This window comes from Pygoscelis adeliae, unplaced genomic scaffold (assembly GCF_000699105.1).
Source record: "Pygoscelis adeliae isolate BGI_AS28 unplaced genomic scaffold, ASM69910v1 Scaffold190, whole genome shotgun sequence".
Lineage (NCBI taxonomy): Eukaryota > Metazoa > Chordata > Aves > Sphenisciformes > Spheniscidae > Pygoscelis > Pygoscelis adeliae.
The window spans coordinates 1,427,941-1,433,951 of NW_008823922.1; positions in this window are offsets into that span (position 1 = coordinate 1,427,941).

Below are 6,011 nucleotides of genomic sequence, written 5' to 3' on the forward strand. Positions count from 1 at the left end.
TATTGCTTGCCAACTACACAATTATTTTCAAAGAGCTTAGCATCTCTTAAGTTGATATATTAGCTTTATTACGCTGGCATGGCTCTGAGAGATACTTGCCACTCAACTCGCTGGTACAAAGAGATATAGACGCTTTATTACTGTGGATGGAATTCCCATTTCTGCCAATGCTGCCAACAATTCTGTGTCCTCCTGAGAAGTAATGCAGCCCCTAAATCATTTATTATCTATTTTCATCACAACTTCACAGTTTTAGCGTTTTGTTTTACAAGTGTCAGTGTGCCTCAGTGTATAGCATTTTCACCACCAGCACAGAAATCTCCTAGGGTGTTGGCTCAGACCCACAGCTGATACTTCATCAGGAAAGGATTGAAAACTAGAGAAGCTAAACTGATATGCACTAAAACCTGCCACTGCCATTTGGTTTTTAACAGAACGGTGCTGCCTGTGGGCACTAGGACACTCCATACCTGACTAACTGACCCCTCTAGCATAGTGTTGGGATTTTCACCTTCTAAGCTGGCCTCAGGCAGGACAAGCGTACCCAGCTGATCAGCTCAGCCACAAAAGCAGCATTTCTAGGAACAGCCATAGCACAGGGAAGCACGTAACTGCTTAGGGAAGTTTTAGGTGGAACCTGAAGTGTCCATGCCATTGCAGACCTCTAAGCAGGTAAGGGAAATTTTGTTCTCCTGATATTCAGTCTCAAGATTTTACAAAGTTGTGTTTGAGGCTTATTCCAAAATTCCATTGGAGTCTTTCCCTCCACTATGTTAAACAAGCCAGCCCCTTATTTAAGCACCTGGCTGTTTTTTAAGCTAGTGTGTTTCAGGCTACTTGAAACATGTTTTTTCATAGCAAGGGGAATTAGCCCCTAGAACAATCTACCAAGACATGTAGTGGATTTTCTACTGTTCAGTGTATTTAAATCAAAATGTGATGTCTTGCTAAGCCATCTGTGCTACCTCAGCTTCAAGACACAGGCCTGATACAGGAGTTACTGAGTGAGAATTTTTGCTGTGTGTCACACAGGAGGTCAGAAAAAAATGATCTAATGGTCCCGTCTGGCCTTAAGCTCTATGAATCTATGAATAAATGAAAATCTTAGGCCTAACCACTTTGGGAGAAGGAGCATCTTTAAATATTTAGCAAAGCACTGTGTCCACTGGGACTGCTCCATAAATAAGAGTAGCAGTCACATGCCTGAGGCTCAGCCATCTCAGGTCACCTTAATGCATGTAAACACTTGTGCGATGAGAGCTCGAAGATGATGTTCAAATCCTGGGGTCATTTAACTCTGAAAATGTAGTGGTTCGGATTACCTTTTTCTTAGCCGGTCAGTCCAAGCCTTTCTGTGCGGTTGCTCCATTGCAATCAGTCGTAGTTCATGTACAGGATTTCCTCAGAATAAAATCCATAAACATGTTCTGTCACAAAGTCCTTCCTTAGCCTTCAGTTTGGCAAAATGCATATGAAAACCTGTGGAGAAAAGGCCTAATTGAAAAAGCAAGACTGAAGATTTGGCCAACTGTCAGCAGGGCACACCCTTAACAGCACAACCAGGCCACTAAAGGGCTTAAGAGGATCATCTCCTGCTAAGAACCAGGGACTTATACATGGCAGGTTATTACTGGGTACACTGGGTACATCACTGGGATGTGTTTCTCATCGAATTCCCAGGCCATGACTCTCAGGATAATTTTTTAGAGTAGGAAACTGAATAAAAATGATGGACTAAAAATTAAACCACTGCCCCTTTCCCCCTCATCACTGACAATAATTTACAGAACCTGATTTTTCATTACCCAATTCAGAGTCACAGAAACAAATTGCTTCCTTCCCAAGTTGTTATTCTATTTGAGCTTCCTTGGAAGCCTGTTTGCATTTCCTCACAGCCCTCCAGAACCGATGGCTGAGCTCCGAGCTGCTGCTTTACATGCTCTGCCAGGATCCTTCCCAGTAATCCCACAAGGCTGATAGAAAGGGGAGATGTCCACGCAATTTAATTTCCCAGTCTTGCTAGTTCAAGCAAAAGAGCATAATTACTGCATGTCAAAAGCTGCCAGAACCAGCTCCAGCAAGGATTTAGTGTCATCACTAATTCTTGTATGTGAGGGGGGTGAAGATTGTGGCTACATTAAGAACATCAAAAAAAACCCTAACCAAACAAGCAGAACTAGTCCTGCCCAGGAAACCACACTGTCAGTGATTTAGCAGAGTAGCTGCACTGCAGCTAGCAGTCATCTACATGTAAAAAAAAAAATTAAAATCAAGGTAAATGCATTGAAATACTGCAGTAAAATACCGAGAAATGTGGATGCATGGGACTCTACCAGACTATGTGAAAGGATCAGAAGCCATGTGTGTACGTAGCCGAGAGCAGGCTTGAACTTCTCGTTCATCAGAGGTTAATTTCCTCTGTGAAAATGACTGCACTGAAAACATAACTTCAAAGTCATTCTGTTTTTTAATACGGATTTTGTACTTTTACAGCCTTTGTAATGGACAGTGCCAGGCAATAGCTGAGGCTGGGAACAGGTCGAAACCACAGATCTCACCCGCTTAAGCAAAACTATGTGTTGAGGTAGAAGAGGTAAAGAAAGGCACAGTGTTGGAAATGCATCAAGGATGGACCACCACAGAACTAGCTTTAAAAGCCTACAGAATTTGTCCCTGCTGACTTTAATGGAGCCACATTGATTTTCAACTGCTGGGAGACCTGGCTTCAGCAGACTTCAGTTGAACAGCCTTCGTTCAGACCACCTGGGAGCCTGACCCAGTTTGCAACAGACCAGTTGCACAATCAGCTTATTATTTATACATCATTCCCAGTGTACATGGTGTTTCACAGACAGATGACATTAATCAGTCTCTGCCTGATGGGCCTCCCACATTTTTATACCATGGTTTCAGAACACTCCCACAAAGATCATCTTCAGTCCCATACATCCCCTCATATACAGAGCACAATTGGGATCTTCATGAGCAAGCTCTACCAGGGACGTTTGGAGTCACAGTCAGGATACCAGTGTAACTACTTTGTTCTGCGAGTACCTGCCTTGAAGCAACAGTGTTTAATGCTGGATTATAGCCTCTTTCTTCTGGACTTAGTACTGACCATCTCCCACACTAGTGAACTGTTAACCCATAGAAGTCTGTTAACATCTAAGAAAACCTTCACTCATTTTCCTCTCGAGCTTGGGAAAGCAGCAGCCTTTCATTTGAAAACTCCTCTTCTAGCAAATAATAAAGCTCTTTTTTCCTTCTTCCAGGACAACTTACCTTTTCCCCCTCATTAATCAGTTTCTGGAAAACTGAGCCTACCCCTCAGTTTAGTTTTGACAACAGCTTGATTTTGCTCTGTCCTTAAATACCCCCTGGTTGCTGCCTTTCTCACTCTGCTGAAAGACTTTGCACTCCACATTTTCAATTGTTTCAGCAATTACAAAGCATAGTTCCTCGTATTCAGAACATGGCAAAAAAGGTTAAAAATAAGCCTCCTCATTCTAGTCATTAAATACTAAGTAAAGGATATTTGAAGTAATAGCATCTTTCAGAGCAAAGGAAACAAAAAAGAGTGTATCAACTAAGCACTGTTTTATTTGCCTGCTGACCTTTTGAGTCGTGCCCTTACCGACCTTAGAGGACCAGTTCTGTGTTTTCTGAAGACTTCCAGACATTGGGGGCTGGAGGGAATAAGGGAATGGAAGGAAGGGAAAGGAACATCTTCAGTCAAGGACCTGTAACTGTAGTTCAGAATAAAGCCAGGCCACCAACAATTTTGAGAGTTATTTGTTAATACTCACAGTATTAATGGGTATTAAAGGAAATGGTATAATGTGTCACAGAGAGCTGGCAACACGGAGAACTTGGTAGGATACAGTATTTCACTAAAACCGTCAGTGGTGGTGATGTATGAGAAAAAGTAACAGAAGTCCTACTCTTGGAGCAAGTGTGTAGGGACTCTGTGGGTGTGTTAGGTATGCCACAAATTTGGCAAAAAAAAAGTTTCAATAATGTCTGAAATGCTTGTATCGCTGGGTACTTCATCTATCAACAGTGTTTCACTACCGCAATGTGGGCTCCATCAATGCACTGTAGGAACACAGTTGAGAAAATGTCAATCAATGTCTAGAGACTGGGACTTTACCAGTACAAGAGAGAGATGGGGCTACTAGAGGGAGTCCAGCAAAGGGCCACTAAGATGAGTATGGACTGGACCATCTCCCCTGTGAGGAAAGGCTGGAAAGAGCTAGGACTGTATAGCCTAAAGAAGAAGGAAGGGAAGATCCCACCAACGTGTACAAATATCTAAAGGCACGGTGTGAAGATGTTGCAGGGTGTCCAGAGAAGGGCAACGAGGCTGGTGAAGGGTCTGGAGAACAAGTCTTATGAGGAGCGGCTGAGGGGACTGGGGTTGTTTAGCCTGGAGAAAAGGAGGCTGAGGGGAGACCTCATCGCTCTCTACAACTACCTGAAAGGAGGTTGTAGCGAGGTGGGGGTCGGTCTCTTCTCCCAAGTAACTGGCGAAAGGACGAGAGGAAATGGCCTCAAGTTGCGCCAGGGGAGGTTTAGATTGGATGTGAGGAAAAATTTCTTTACTGAAAGAGTGGTTAAACATTGGAACAGGCTGCCCAGGGAAGTGGTTGAGTCCCCATCCCTGGAAGTATTTAAAAGACGCGTAGATGAGGTGCTTAGGGACATGGTTTAGTGGGCATGGTGGTGTTGGGTTGACGGTTGGACTCGATGATCTTGGAGGTCTCTTCCAACCTTAATGATTCTATGATTCTATAAGACAAAGCCTAAAATCTAGTAAAAGTTATCTTCTCTCCCTGTACACCCTAACCTACATCCTTAAACTTTCATGACTAAAACATTACATCTAGTCATACACAACCGTCACCTCTGCTATTCCTCTGTTAAACAACTGCGACGTTTCTGCATAGTTACAATCATAATCTTCTACGTGCAGGGTGACTAGTCAGTAGGACCTGGGATTTCTTTGGATCAAAGGTGCACTATAAATGTATTATCATTACTGGACAAGCTTTCTTTCTCTCTTGGCCTGTAGCATTTTGTTGAAATAAGTGTGAGAAGAATAAGGCATCGTGACTCTCACTGACTTATATATGCCTTGTCTCCACCCCTGAATAATTTACGAAATAATATTTTTTTAAATCTGCATCTTGTTTCAAGACATTCACCGCAAAACAATGACATTAAAATACACAGAGCAGGACAACTAAAAAGCAGTTGAAGAAAGCAACTCTGTGGTCAAACTGAATCACAAATTGTCCCAAAGCCAAGAGTTAAACTCTATCTGCCTCAGCACTTACTTAGCAAAACATTTCCAAACGTGTTCTGCTATGTATTTATCCCCTCACAGTTGGCCCAAGGCTGTCAGCCAATAAATCCAGTCCTGCTGCCCAAAGGAGGAGAAGCTGGGTCCAGGACTCTAACGCCCCTGGAATGGGGAGAGAGAAGGAAGGGGAAAGAAGGTAGAGAAAGCAAAAGGAGCCCCAGAGACAAATCTAGTTTTCTGCTTTTGTCACTACCAGAGAATTAGGGAGAAAATAGAAAGGAACGCAGGAAACAGAAGAAACTGCTGCTACAGAGCCCAGCAGGCAGGAGAACAGTAGCCCTTAAAAGACTGCTCCTCCCGCCAGTCGCTTACTAAGCCTATAAGCCATCCTGCTGCTACATCCCGAGCTGCGCAGCGTCCTTCTTTTTCTCCCTTGGAGGAACCTCGATGCAATCGAATGATACGATTTGCACAACGCTTGTTTTTCGAGTTCTGGGCTAATTTTGCAGCCACTAGATCAGGTTTCCTTTCCCAAGCCTTTCAAAGGACAACCGCCTGACGTTAAGGCACGTCAAGGGGGGGAACCGAACGTCTGAAGCGGCCCCTGCAAGCAGTTCCTCCGCGGCTCCGGTCTACGGGCACTCCCGCCACAAGCACCAGGCCCCTGCCGGGCGGCCAGCCCCGGGCGAGCTGTGGGCCTGCGGGCGCC